Here is a 16,277-nt window from a genome sequence, read left to right on the forward strand (position 1 = left end):
TTGTTCCATCTCTTGTTTCCTGCCAGTGAAGCTTGCATCTGTAGTTCCTGTTCCCTTACCCAGGATCCAGTATTGCCTTAGTTTGTGTTTTCTTTATTCCTTCTATTTCCCTTTTCAGGTCTTTTACAGTTTCCTTTACTTGTTTGTTTGCCCACCCCCCCCCCTTGGTTTTCTTTTAGGGACTTACTGATTTCTTCCAAATTTTTGTTTTTCTTTTTCCCAATTTCTTTAAGGAATTTGGTTCTATCCTCTTTAAGGACCTTTCTTAGTATTCAGACATTTACATTGGCCTGTTACCAGAGATCCAACAGGATACTCACCAGCTGCATCCACTAAGTAAAGCAAAAACACCCTGTGTGCATGGGCCATATTCCCTGCTAACAGTCAACCCCTTCTTACTCCTGTCTCTCTTGTCTTCAGTTCTCCCTCCCTCTGAGACTGCCTCTACACTCCCCCAATAAACCTCTCATGTGAATTCTATTTTATGTAGTGACTTTGTGGTTATTCTTGGCTCTATCCCATCAAAGTCGCCTATCCACCATCATTAAACTACCACAATCTCTGTTATCTACATAAAGTAATTTTAGGGTTGTTTGCTTGTGCTTCAGCTGGGTGTATTGCTCAGGTTTGCTTTTGAAGAATAGCTGAGATTTGGTGGTACCATATTGCCTTTTCTATTATTGATTATGTTCTTATACCTGGAGTTTAGGAATCAGGATTTATGATCATTTTATGTCTAGGTTTTGATTCCTGAGCTTGTCTATGTTGGATGGGTATTTTGTTCCTTGGTTTCTTTTTCCTCTCTGGTCTCCTGAACTAAATGGCCAAGGGTTCCAGTGACTAGCATTTCTTTGGGTTCAATAGGGTGTCTCCTCTGCATTTTGGATGTGGGGGGGGTAGGGTGGGAGGAGGTTAGCAGTCCCTAGAGCCAGACTGGTATTAGCTAAGATTGAAATCCTCTCAGTGCTAGATGAAGGGAAGGGATGCTAACTGGCCTGTAGATCTGGTCTGGCCTCTGTGGTTCCTAGGACCAGCCTGGCCTACAGTGCAGATGCCAGGGCTGGAGTCCCAGAATCCACCCTGTGCTCCAGCAAAACCGAATACTTCTGGAGTTATAGATGCAGGGTTCCTAGATCTGGCCTAGCCTCTGGGGATCCTAGGACCAGACTTGTCTCCCATGAAGATACCTTAGCTGTGGGCTCTAGTATGTAGTTCAGGGTAGGAAGTGCATTCATTCTGGTGTTGCTGGGTAGATTTTAAGGAGTATTAGCTGGTAGTGGGCAGTGTCTTACCTGGGATTTTCTGATCCTGCCTGGCCTCTGATAAAGTTCAAGACCTCTTCCAAGGTACTAGGCTGGATATAGAGGTCAAGAGTTGGGGTGCAATCTGGGGTTGTTGATCAGGCTTAGAGGGGTTTAGTGGGTATAATCTTCTCTGGTGTATCTAGGATCTTTCTTGCCTCAGGCACAGCTGTCAGGGACTGTGGTTCCTGTTGTGGAACCCAGGGGAGGAGTCTGGAGTTTCTGGGAAGGCTTTAATAAGTGTTAGTGGGCAGTGGGCCGTATCTTACCTGGGATCCCTAGATCTGTGGCATCTTGTAAAGCAGAAGTTTTCTTCCATAGTTGTGGATCAGAATACAGAGCTGGGAAGGGGGAGGTAGGGGTAGTATGTGCAGTCTGAGATTTTGGGGAAGGCTTAAAGGGATTTAGTGGGTGGTGTAAAATGTCTTGCCTGGGGTTTCTAGCACCATTCTGGCCTCCATATGACTGCCAGGTCCTGTGGTCCCTAGTGTGGAGCCCAGAGAAGGAGTACAGTTTGGGCATACAATTATAGTCTTGAGTAGATCAAGGTTAGTGTTTTAGGATAATTTTTATTAAAAACTCGAATCAAATCCCTAAGATTATGACTGTTTACAAGTATATTATTTAATTCTTCATTTGGTTTTACTAGGGGAAAAAAAGGGGCTTTTCAGGATTCTGATATATTTTGTAAAACCTAAGCAGTTTTAATAAGGAGAATCCATGAAAATATGTTATTTTATAAATCAATATGAGGTTATTTCAATAAAATTCTGTTACAGTGTTTACAACTTCACTATAACTGCATAGAATTAACTTTATAGCAAATTTTAAAAAAACATAATACAGGAATAGAACAGAATGAAATTCAACTTTTATTTTATTTTTAATTTACCAAGCTTCTGCTAGTGATATGTAGGTTTAAAAAATCATCTTTGTAGAGTACTATGTATTAAAACATATCAAACCACCTATTAGCCTGAGATATCTACTTTGCTTCTAGCTTAAATTGTTTTGTTATCAATATTTGGTGACTTCATTGGAAAATGTTTGAAGGATAGCCAGACATTATTGTGAATGATTGTTGCAACATCAATAATAACAAACATCTGAAAGTAGTCATTTCCTGTTATGATAGTTCATGTTCTTTTACAAGAAAAAAATATTAATAGCTCAATTCTACTAACTAGAAAAAAATCAGTGAGTAGCATACATATTTTAACTTTCATTGGAAAAAAACTTACGTTTTAACTACACTGGCCCAGGTTAAATATTAATTTGATTGACTAAAGGAAATATGCCTAACCTAAAGCCCCCTGAGGCTTTCTAGTGATTCAACACCTTAAGTTTAAATCATAAATTCTTAGCATTATTATTTAATTTTATCATAAGACTGCTGACTGATTTATTTCTGGCATTTAAAATACAAACTGATAAAATACAAATCTGCTAAATCTGAGCAGACTGTTCTCATTGTCAACAAGATTCTCAAGAGCAAAGATAAAACTACATTTTTCTAGCTGTTTTAAGCAGAAACATGGAACTTCATAGCCGCCATAGGATATATAACTGTTGACATTTTGTCAGTTTGCTACCTTTCTATTGAGAGCATATTTAGAGGCAATAACAGGCTAAAAATTTGGATAGTGGCTATTGTACCTTAGAGTCTAACGATGGCAGAGCATGTGTTTGCATCACCTGGAATGAAACAGCAAACTTGTCTTTGGTCCATGGAATTATACCTTCAGTCCTAAGAATATAACTGACAGGATAAATCTGTGTTTCAAACTTGGGAAATCTTGGTGAGCCATATTAAGAACAAAATCCTTATAACTGTAGCACAAAGACAAACATAAAGATGGTTAAATTTAATGGGTAGGATACTTTGAAGAAAATGGCTTTAAGCATTAACTTGGTTATGGAATAATATGTAAAAGAAAAATAATATAAAACCCTATAAAATAGACTCAGAGTCTTACTGTATTAAAAGTCAAGTTTGGAAGACCAGGAAAAGAATTCATGATGATGTGTGTGTTCTACCATGTTCTCTAGTAAGTTCCATTCATCTAGACTTCCTCATGATTAAGTGTGTGTAGTAGCTGCAGGAGTTGTAGCATATTACCAAGTTTCTTACTATTTCACTTAATGGATTTTGCATTTCTTCATTGACTAAGGCCTGCACCTTTTACTAATGTACAAATAAATACAATAGCTTTTTACATTTACCCTTCCTTCTGTAATTATTAGCTCAATTCCAACCTTAAAGAAGAGTATGTTGGTTGGAATAAGAATTCTCACTAAAGGCTCATATACTAAAGTGTGTAGGGTATGGCCTTAGGGGGTGTGGCATTGTTGGAGTAGGCATGGCTAGGTTGGAGAAAGTGTGTCTCTGGGGTTGGACTTTGAGGTAGGGTCAACATAATAAAAATGGCAATTTTGACAAAAGCAATGTACACATTCAATGCAATCCCCATCAAAATCCCAGCACAGTTCTTCACACACCTTGAAAGGATAATAACAAACTTTACATGGAAAAAAAAAAGACCCAGGGTAGTCAAAACAACCCTGTACAATATAGGAAGTTCTGGAGGCATCACCATCCTTGACTACAAGCTCTATAATAGAACTATAGTCCTGAAAATGGCTTGGTAGTGGCATAAAAAAGAATACATAGACCAATGGAATTGAATTAAAAACTCTAATATTAACCCACACACCTACAAACACTTGATTTTTGACAAAAAAAAAAAAAACAAAAATAAAAACTGTATAATAAAAGCATCTTCAAAAATGTTGCTGGCAAAACCCTTACTCCTTACAGGATGCTGGTGTATACAAAACCGCAGATTGATCCATGTCTAAATGTTGCTGGCAAAAACCTTACTCCTTACAGGATGTTGGTGTATACAAAACTGCAGATAGATCCATGTCTATAGCCATGTACAAAACTAGAGGTTAGTTTTAAAAATATGCTTCACTTTGATTCTTGGGAGACAAGGAGGACATTTCATCCTGAGGGAAGCTCCTCTACACCCATTTAACAAGAAGTATCTTGCAGTGCCATAAAACAGCTCAAATTATACAGTAGAAAAAATAAAGCATCTTCAACAAATGGTTCTGGCACAACTGGATGATGGTGTGTAGAAGACTTCAGATAGACACATGTCTATCCCCATGCACAAAACTTAAGTCCAAATGGATCCAAGACCTCAACATGAATCCAGCCACACTGAACCTCTAAAGAGAAATTGGGAGGTACCTTTGAATGAATTAATACAGGAGACAGCTTCCTGAACGTAACACCAGTAGCACAGACACTGAGATAGACAATAAATCAGACATCCTGAAACTGACAAACTTCTTTAAGGCAAAGGAAACAGTCTACAAGACAAAATGAAGCCCATTTAAGGGGAAAATGTCTTCGCCAACCCTACACCTGGCAGAGGGCTGATTTCCAAAATGTACAAAGAACTCAAGAAGCTAGGCACCAAAACAACAAATAATACAATTAAAAAGTGGGGTACAGAACTAGAGAATTTTCAACGGAGGAATCTAAAATGGCTGAAAGACACCTAAAGTGCTCAACATCTTTAGCCATCAAGGAAATAAACAATTCTGTGATACTACATTACTCCTGTCAGAATGGGTAAAATCAAAAACATCAATCACAGTTTATGCTGGAGAGAACACTGCTCCACTGTTGGTGTGAGTGCAAATTTGTACAGCTACTTTGGAAATCAATATGGTTGTTCCTCAGGTAAATGGGAATCAGTCTACTACAAGATTCAGCAATTTAACTCTTAGGCATATACTCTAATGGTGCACATTCATCCAGCAATAACATCTATTCAACTATTATCATAGCAGCATTGTTCATAATAGTCAGGACCTGAAAGCAAACTAGATGCCACTCAACTGAAGAATAGATAAAGAAAGCATGGTACATTTACACAATGGAGTAGTACTCAGCAGAAAAACAATGGAATCTTTATATTTACAGGCAAATGGATGGAAATAGAAGAAACCATCTTGAGTGAGGTAACCTTGTCATGAAAAGACAAACATGAAATGTACTCATTAATATATGGATTTTAGACATACAGAAAAAGATTGGTAGTCTACAGCCCCCACATCCAGAGAAGCTTCTAAATCAGGAGGACCTCAGACATACATGGTCCCCTAGAGAAGGGGAAATGACAAAATTTCCTGAGTAAATTGGGAGTATGGGAGAGGGAAGAGGGAATTAGGAGAAAGAGAAGTGGAGAAGAGGAGGAGAAAGGAAGACATGAGGGAGCAGGTAAATTGAGCTGGGGGAAGAATAGAGGAGAGCAAGAAAAGAGATTCCTTAATGGAGGGAGCCATTATAAGTTTAAAAGGAAATCTGGCACTTGGGAAATGTCCAGAGGTGTACGAGGATGACCTCATCTAACAATCCAGGCAATAGTGGAGAGGCAACCTTAAATTCCCTTCCCCAATAATAAGATTGATGACTACATTATTTTTTATTGTTTTAAATATATTTTTATTTAAATTAGAAACAAGATTGTTTTAAATATCAATTCCAGTTTCTGCACCCTTCTGTCCTTCCCAACATCCCACTTCCAATCCCCTTTCTGCTCCCCAGGGAGACAAGGCATTTCATGCGGTATCTTCAAAGTATGTCATACCATGTGCCTAAATTGAAGAGAGTATAACTCTATGTGGGATGGGCTCCCAAAATCCATTTGTATACTAGGGAAAAATGCTGATCCACTACTGGAAGCCCCATAGACTGCCCAATCCTCCAACTAATATCACATTCAGGGAATCTGGCTCGGTCCTATGCTGGTTTCCCAGCTATCAGACTTGAGTCTGTGAGCTCCTCCTTGTTTAGGTCAGCTGTTCCTGTTGGTTTCTCCAGCCTGGTCTTGACCCCTTTGCTCATCACACCTCCCTGTCTGCAATTGGATTGTAAGGGATCAGATCAGTGCTTAACTGTGGGTGTCTGCTTCTGCTTCCATCAGCTACTACATGAAGGATGGCATATATGGTAGTCATCAATCTCCTTATTGGGGAAGGCCATTTAATGTAGCCTCTCCACTATTGCTTAGATTGTTATTTTGGGCCATCCTTGTAGATCTCTGGACATTTTCCTAGTGTCAGATTTCTCTTAAAACCTATAATGGCTCCTTCTATTATAGTATCTCTTGTCTTGCTCTCCTCTATTCTTTCCATGACTCAGTCTTACTACTCTGTCATTCCCACCTCTCCCCTCCTCATTTCCGAACTTCCCCTCCCAGCCATGCTCCCAATTTTTTGGGAGATCTTGTTCCTTTTCCCTTTTCCAGAGGACCATGTATGTCTCTCTTAGGGCCCTCCTTTTATCCTAGTTTTTCTGAAGGTGTGGTTTGTAGGCTGGTAATTATTTGGTCTATGCCTAAAAGCCATATGTGAATGAGTACCTACCATATTTGTCTTTTTGTGATAATCTTATTTTACATATCAATCCCAGTTCCTTCTCATCCTTTCATGTCCCCCCCAGATTCCCCATCCATTCCCCAGGGTTGGTAAGGCCTCCCATGGAGATTCTCAAAGTCTGTCACATCATTTGGGGCAGGACCTAGGCTCTCCCTGTGTAATGAGGCTTAGAGAGTATCCCTCTATGGGTGATGGGCACTCAAAGACCATTCGTTCACTAGACAGCTGGGAACTAGCTTAAGACCCAACCAGGCATCCTGAACTTGGGTGTCATTTGGGGTTTGGGTCAGTCTCTGGGGCCTCTGGCAGCAGAACCAATATTTATCTTTGTTACACTTTACTGGTTCTTTTCAGTGGCTTCCAGTATTGGCTGTTACTTTGGGACAGGGGTGGAGTGGGGGTAGGAGATGTTGCAGAAGCCTTCCATGTCTCTCCCTCTCAACTATGCATCTGGAGACATTGATATCTTGTGCTTCACAGTGATTGGGAGCATGGATCATGGGTCTCCATTGGGTTTCTGGTGACAGACAGCATGTGTTGCAGAAGGACCATAGACCCAGACACGGCCCTCTTAGGCTGCCTGGCCTAGGGACATCACCATGCTCTCAGGAAGTAGCTCAGCCCCCTCAAATTAGTATGGCCCCTGATAGCAGCATAGCTGGGCATTGACATGGCCATAGGCAGCAGCAGCACAGACCAGCAACATCATCATGGACTTTGGTGGTAACTCTGACCACAACTCCCAGCTGCAGTAGGGCCTCAAACACAGGTATGGACCTTGCAGCAGCAAGGACCCCCAAATCACCATGGTGTCAGGTGACAGCACAAGCCACCCATATCAATATGGCCCCTGGAAACAACAAAACCTACAGACATAAGCTATAATACAAATCAAAGACTTTGGTGAGGTTCCTCTATTGTACCTTGTGTCACAGACATCATCCTGGCAGGTTGGGTCATGGTATATAACAGGCCTGGCTGGTTTACCTTATCTGCTGGTTCTTCAGACAGACACACACCATGACTTGCCCAGAGATGTCTATTTTTTATTTATGCCTTTTATATTATTCACAAATATTTTCCTAATATTGACATAATTATTTACGTTCCTTTTCTGTTTGACTAGCTCCTTTTCTGTTTATCTATCTCCTAGTAGTTTCAAACTTAAAAGAAATGGTAATTAACAATGCTTTATCCTTCTGTAATATTTGGTTTCCATTGTTTCTCCAAGCAAAGTACAATTTTAGCACCAGTTACACGAATTATCTTCGTTTTATACTTAAGATAGCAAATGATATTGAGATAATTTAGTCCAATTCATCACATTAGTTTGTTTATAAATTTTAGGCTTTCTTTTACTTTCCTTAAAAAAATAAACAAAAAGTTTGCATAGTTTCAAACTCAGAACATTTAATAAGGTATATTCATAGATGTTTTGATCACGGTTCTCTTCTTTTTCTTATCTTCCCTCATAGGTAATTATTTTGATTAATTTTTATTTTATTCACATTTACTTCTTTATGAAAATATAAGCAAATAAGGGTACCTGTGTATTCATATGTCTTCTATTTTCATACACAAAATTAGCATACTATAAACTGTTCTGTATTTTGCATCTTCCCTTAACAATTTATCCTGGATATTGCTCCATATCATTATGTACATATAAATGTGTACACAAACACACATACATATGTATATATACACATGTATACATACATAATTTTGAAATTCCCCATAGGTGTTTTATCATTTCATCTACCCCCAACAAAGTGCTAATTTCTGTATCTTTATACCCTCACTGACAGAATAAAATTTTATTATTTTTGTCAGTCTACTTCATGAGATATGACAGGTAATTACAATTTTAATTTTCATTCATTTATTTTAGTGAGGTTGCATCTTTTTAATAATGAATAACTGTTTTCATTTATTTCTCTGTAATTATTTATTGATAATTTTTGCCTATATACTTGAACCATTGGGTAAATTTTATAGAAAATGCTTAAATGCCTACCTCAGTTTGTCACAAAGTAGTTCTAGACAAGCAGCCCTTTCCATTTACAATGACAATCCAGTTAGCTTTTAGGATGTAGAAACTATTTGCCAAGTTATGATATTGATTCACAATAAAATAAATGGTTTCCTTATTATAATTACTTGTTTGTAGTTTCAGTACTGTTATGCAATCCTCAAATCAGTCCATCTGTTTTACTAGTGTTTGAAACAATGCATATGAAAATCAAGCAAAGACTCAATGAAGAAAAAAAAACATGATGATACAACAGTATATTATTTTTTAACCTTTGGAATAAGTTCCCTATGGAAGTGAGGCAAGCCCATCACTAACTCTATTTCACATCATGCTCACACACAGAAGTCAATTTGTGAATGTAAATCACTTGGGAAATACAGTGGTATAGTAATGTAAAATAAAAATGCATATTTTGTTGATTTGATATAGAAAACATAGATGTCTAAATTGAATACTTCCCTAATTATAATTATAGCTTCCCAAACACACACATACACACTATGACTCTCTCTCTCTCTCTCTCTCTCTCTCTATATATATATATATATATATATATATATATATATATAGTCAATATCAGTACACTTCCACTTTGCCCTAAGGAGGGCACAAGCTACTAGATTCTTGACCTCCACCCAACTGAATTCTTTATCACAGGTTTGATTTAAAAGTACAAAAATGTAGTAAGAGTTCTGCCCAAAATGACTGAAACAGAGGGGAAAACTCCATTATGTCATCAAGGGAGGGGTCAAGGGGTTCTATAAAACAGAGGTCTGTAATAGACTCACTCTACTGTAAACAGTGGAAGTATAAATATTAACATGTATGTAAAGCAACTACATGAATATCAGATTGTTTCTTCTTCCCTGATTCTTTCCATTCTTTCTTTCTTACTTACTTTCTTCTTTCTGCATTTATTTTACTTGTACAAACTTATTATGTTCATTTTAGCAAATGTTGAAAATCCCAGAAGTCAAAGTAGGTAAACATTAACTGGGCCTGTAAGGTAGCTATGCAAGTAAAAGCACTTGTCACCAAGCCTGATGACCTGAATTTATAGCTTAAAGAACTACATGGTAGAAAGTCAGATCTAACTTCAGCAAGCTGTCTTTTACACTATGGAATGAATGTGATCACACACATGCATACACACACACACACACACACACACACACACACACACACACACTAAATAATTCTGTGGTTATTTCTATAAATTCAATGTTTTTGCCACTTATGAACTCATGAAAAACTGTCTGCATGGGAAATTAATTTAGCTAATTTATCAATCAGATGACCAAGAGCCTTCTATCCCAGAAGCCAATACCAAAGTTTAAAAGGAAGTTCAAATTCTCCTGTTAAGAGCATAAGAACAGATCAGTAGAGTTTCGACCATGACTGTGATTCTAGTGGTCCAATAAATGCATTTGTGTGAATTACATGAATTTCCTCAACACAATTTATAATGTCCATCATTCTAAATTATGAACCACTAACAAACATCACTAGTGAAATTTCATTTATTCTTAAGGTGCCATAAAAACTATCAAAATCTTTGGTCGAGATGAAAGGTGAGAATAACTAAAGCACTGCTGATAGCTGCCCATGGAGAGTGGTCTTCTTTTGTATATAAAGCTTGGTGGTCACCAGTAAGGACATGATATATGTCTACATGGGCATACATATATGTTTATTCATGTGGAGGCTAGAGGACTGCTGTCCTCTAGTGCTTTCCTTAGTCTTTGAGACAAGAGCCCTTTCTGGCCTGAAACTTGCCAATAAAGCTAGGCTGGGGATTATGCTGATATTATAAGCATGTACCACCATAGCTCAGTTATTAAATCCATGTAGTTGAAATCTAACTCTAATCTTCATACTTATAAGAGAAGCACATTACTTTAGCTATCCCCAAAGTCCTGTAAACATCCAATTTCTTAGTAACACTTATATTTTAGAATTAAATGTCTGCTACAGTTATTTCATTTTAATTTCTTCTCAAGATGAGTTTATGCCTACTAACAGATACACACACACACACACACACACACACACACACATACACACACACACAAAGGCAAAATATCTGTAAACTTAGCTTACAAAAATCCTTCTCTAAGAGGATAAACAAAAGAAATCCATCTGACTTAGCTATCCTTAAGTCAGACCAACACCTGATTTCTTTAACTCAGCATATTGGAGGTGCCACCACCCAAGTGTGTCTATATGTGCTCAGGTCAATAGGGGATGTAGCATGAAGAAGGCAAAAGAGGCCTGCTCTGGCTTTGCCTGAGAATATGTCAATACTTATATGAGATTTTCTGCTTAACTGCCATTCTAGTTATGACTGAGGATTTTTAAAGTATAGGGTAGTTTTTAAAGGACAAAGAGTAAAATGTTCTGTGGGAACAGTCAGTTGAAACTGACCAAGATTATAAAGTAATTCATAAAGCTATTAGCTTCTCTGCAGAGATTTTAAGTGTTAGAATATCATACCACTACAAAATAATTATCTAAAATGAGGTAATGCATTGTATTGCACTGTACAAGCTATAAGCAATTATGGAGGGTATGCTTTCTCCATGTGTGTTAATAAGGGTGATATGGAGAAATAAAATCCTAGAGTCTATAACAACTTCTGAATCAAATTGAAAGAAAATTGTTGAAGAATTCATTGTGTTATTGAAACAAAGCAAAATGAAATGCATTGTGACAGAGTAATATAAATCACAGGATAATATCACATCTTAATAATCAGTGCAGAGCAGGAGAGAGACTTCTGTGCTGATATACTGTGTAAAAAATATGACATGACAGAAGACCTTATATAAGCTAAGGCTTTACATACAGGCACTGTTAGTCTAGTTTCTTTAAATGATTCATCTGAGAAGTCACTCAGGCTATGGGAAGAAGAGAGTGTTACTGACTATTCTTCTTACTTGGCCTTACTAACCTGAACTAAACTTGATTCTCTAGTACCCAGAGATAAAATTCACAACACTGCATTTTATTCAGCTATATAAACTCACAGCTAATTATGATGTGCCAAAACAAGACTGCAGAAACTATAATCTATTAGTAATAACTTCTGTCTAACAAGATAATTGCATCTGGAATAATGAAATGCTCATTTTAGTATCAAAATTAATAATGTCATATCAATGTCATTAATAATTAAGGATTCTTTTTATATCACTACATCATTAATAAGAAACACATTATGAATTGTTCTATTAATATCAACAATAATAAAATAATACCAAATTTCCTTCCTATAGTAAACAATTCTGCAAGTATTCTGCAAGTATAAGGAAATACTGTATGCATCTAGACCAAATCCTGCTGTGTCCAAGGTAAGCAGTTTAGAAATACAACATTGTTTTAGATTGTTTTAAAATAAGACTTATTTGTTTTCCTTAATAGGAATCATATATAGGAGAGTTCCTCACCAATGTTCAGAAAGCATATGAAATTTTTAATTAAACTTGCACAATTCTATGTCTGTGAGGGAATGCTTGGACTGGGAGTGTGCCCAGTGGCAGGTTATGAGACCATTCATAAATTCAAAGTCAGTTTCACTTCAGAGTGGGTACATAGACATATCTTTCTTTTATAATTTAAGCTTATGTTACCTATAATATGTTTTATGAACTCAAACTTATATAATATTTGTACATTCCATCTTTTTCTCTTCAATGTTAATAAATCTCATTTATCTATTGTAGGTAATTATCTGCTTATCTGAGCATTATCTGTCTTAGCAGTGAGCTTTAACTAATAAAATTAAATATGGATGAGATAAAAGTAAAACAAAGGCTGTAGGTAGGTCAAATATAGTCCATAGTCTGATTCCTAAATAAAGTGTTATTAAAACTTCACCAATTGTTGTCCAGTATCAAACAGTATGCCTTAAAAAATATATACATTATTGTTACATAGGCTGAACAGGTTGTATATAGGCATATATATGTATGGATTTATGTGTATGGTGTGCATACAATAATAAGTAATGGAAAAAGTGACTATGAATTTGAAAGATATATGGGAGAATTTGGAGTGAGAAAAAAGTAAGAATGTAATTATAATATAATCTAAAAACAAAAGAGAACAGTTATTTAGATTACTAAAATATTTCTGGATGAAGATGTTTGTGAATAAGATGTTAACTCTGATAGTTAATAAACACAATGACAAAACTATTAGCCATGACCAGTAGTTTGTGTGTAAGTTATGCTTGCTTTCAACTTACAGCAGCAGAAAGTAGTAAAACTAGTAATTATATAGTCTGCAAAGTTCACTTCCATTCTTCCTGACCAGAAAGTGTGTATAGTCCTTTCTTCTCTAGAGAATAGACAGAAATATAGTTTAGGGATTTTCAAAATCCAAATAATAAAAATAAAAGGACAGAGATAAAGCATCAATGGCATGTCCTTAAGAATATCCAAGTGCCAGTAGGTCAGTTCAGTGTTTAGCTGTAGGTGGAGAATGGGAGGGGGGAATTGGGGAGCATGGGAGGATGAGAGGATGGGAAGGAGGGGGAAATGGGATCAATATGTAAAACAAGAAAAAATAATAATAGTAAAAATGACTATTCAAGTACATTTTCAAATTAGTATAGTGCATTATGTGTTTAAAAAGTATACAAGAATAATTTTTAACATAATAAAATGTATGATAAAGCCAAAACCATCCCATGAAAGAAGGAAAACACAAACCAAGGGAGGGAAAAGAGTTCAAGAGAAGGCAAAAAAATCAGAGACCCTCCAGTTTCCACACATGGGAATAACACACACACACACACACACACACAAACAGGAATGCATAATATATTTAAAGGACCTAGTACAGACCAGTGCAAGTCCAGTACTTGTTGCTTCAGCCTCTGTGAGTTCATATTAACCTTTCTCAATTGACTTAGAGAGCTTTGTTCTCCATCCCTTCTGTTTTTTTTGTTTTTTATTTTATTATTTTTTTTTTTACACTTTTTTTCCCCCTGCCTCCTCTTTTGCAGGATTCCTTAAGATCCGATAGGTGGTATGTTTCAAGGTCTTTCTCTCTCTATTTCTATCTCTCTCTCTCTCTCTCTCTCTCTCTCTCTCTCTCTCTCTCTCTCTCTCTCTCTCTGAATAATATCTGGCTGTGGGTCTTTGTATTTGCTACCATCTGCTGCAGGAGGAAACTTTGGTGATGGCTTTTCTATGATGTTCTATGAGTACAGTCTAATGTCATTAGGATTCATTTTATCACTATTTATCTTAAAGACTAGAAGTATTTGGTTTTACCCTAGGTCTCTGGAAATCTAGTATTTAGCTCTTGATCACCCAAGTAGTGTTGGGTAGACATTTCATCATATGGAGTGGGCCTTAAATCAAATCAGATATTGGTTGGTCATGCCCACTGGTTTGTGCCACCATTGCCTTGCCTAGTATGTTTTGCAGGCAGGACACCATTGTGGATCACAGGTTTTGTAACTGAGTTGGTGTTTATATTTCTCTTATGGTAGCTCATAGAATACATCCCATAACAAAGACAATAGACTGTAGGGGCGAAAGTTCTATGTAAGTATTATCTAAACATCTCCATATTCTTTGAGTTGTGTTGGTGTTGTCTTTAGTAATGGGCCCTTTTAGATCTGTATTCAGTTTTTAATTGGATTCTTTGGTTGTTTATATCTGTTATCTTAAATAAATACACACACACACACAAACACATTCTTCATATATATTTGGATATATATTAGCCCTCCATTGGATATGTAGTTGGTAAAAATAAAAAATATTGTTTCTATTGTGTAAGCTCTTTGTCAAAATGACAGTGTTTTTGACTTAAAGAATATTTTTAGTTTTATAATGAACCACTTAAAAGTACTTCTTGAGAAAAATTCTCACCATGTACCCCTAGATGATCTTGAATTCTATCCTTCAGTCAAAATCCTCTTGCCTCCCAAATCCTGGGGTTATAAGTATGCATTCAGAGAGACATAAATATGAAATTTGTGATGGTCTTCAATAAATCCTTATTGGAAAAATAAACAATGTACAATTTTATGATGGCTTGTAATGGGTATGTCTTAAAATAATGATGAATTTTTCCTATATATATTTTGTTATTTTATTTTTTTCTTGTATATTACATCCTGGCCTCAGTTTCTGCTCTCTCCCCTCCCTCAGCCTCTCCCCACCACCTCTTCTTTCCCTGAAGTCCATCCTCCCTCCAGCTGCCCTCAGAATAGAAGAGACATCCTGCAGACTTCAACCAAACATGGCATAATGTGCTACAATAATAATAGGTACATATCATCATATCAAGGCTCAACAAGATGACCCAGTGATATGAAAATGGTTCCAAAAGCAGACAAAGAGTCAGAGATAGCTCCCATACCCATTGTTGGGAGTCCCACAAGAACACCAAGCTATACACCTATAACATATATGTAGAGGATCTAGGTCAGGCCACTATAGGCCCCGGATCTCTGTGAGCCCCTATGAGTTCGAGTCAGTTGATTCTGTGGGCCAGGGTCTCATGGTGTCCCTGACCCCTCTGGTCCTCTGATCCTTCCTCCCTGTTCTCTGCAGGACTCTTCCAAATCCATCTAATGTTTGGCTGTGGAACTCCATGTTCACTCCCAACAGCTGTGGGATAAAATCTCCCTTTAATGAGGATTCCTCTAGGCTATGGCCCCAAAACACTCTGCGTGTGGAACAAACTATAGGTCAAAGGTTTTGTGGTTGTACTGGTGCCTCAATCCCTCCCCTTGAGGCATTGTGTGGTTACAGAAGATGGTCAGTTCAGGATTTATGTCCCCCATTACTAGGAGTCTTTGCTAGGGTCACTGTCATAGATTCCATGGAGTTTCCATTGCACTAGGTTTCTACCTCACCCTTGAAATCTTCTCCTTCCCTCCCCTCACCACTTGACTCCTGTTCCTATCCTACCCACTCCTAGTCTACCAGCAAAATCTATTCTATTATCTCTTCACAGGGAGATCCTTTCATACTCCTTAATGCTTCTTTATTAATTAATCTCTGACTCTGTGGATCATAGTATGATTTTTCTTTGACTTTACAGCAAATATCCACTTATACTTATAAGTGAGTACATACCATGTTTGTCTTTCAAAATCTGGGTTATATCACTCAAGATGATTTGTTCAAATTACATCCAGTTGCCTGTGAATTTCATGATATCATTGTTTTTTAACAGCTGAGTAACAGTTCATTGTATAAATGTTCTATATATTCTTCATCTATTCTTTGGTGGTGGGACATTTTGAATATTTTCCAGTTTCTGGCTATTATGAATAAAACTCTTAAAAATATAGTTGAACAAATGTCCTTGTGGTAGGATGGAGCATCCTTTTGATATATGCCTAAGATTGGTATAGCTGGGTATTGAGGTAGATCTATTCCCAATTTTCTGAAAAACCACCATATAAATTTCCAAAGTGCATGTACAAGTGTGCACTTCAACCAGCAATGGAGGAATGTTTT

This window comes from Phodopus roborovskii, unplaced genomic scaffold, assembly GCF_943737965.1.
Source record: "Phodopus roborovskii unplaced genomic scaffold, PHOROB, whole genome shotgun sequence".
Lineage (NCBI taxonomy): Eukaryota > Metazoa > Chordata > Mammalia > Rodentia > Cricetidae > Phodopus > Phodopus roborovskii.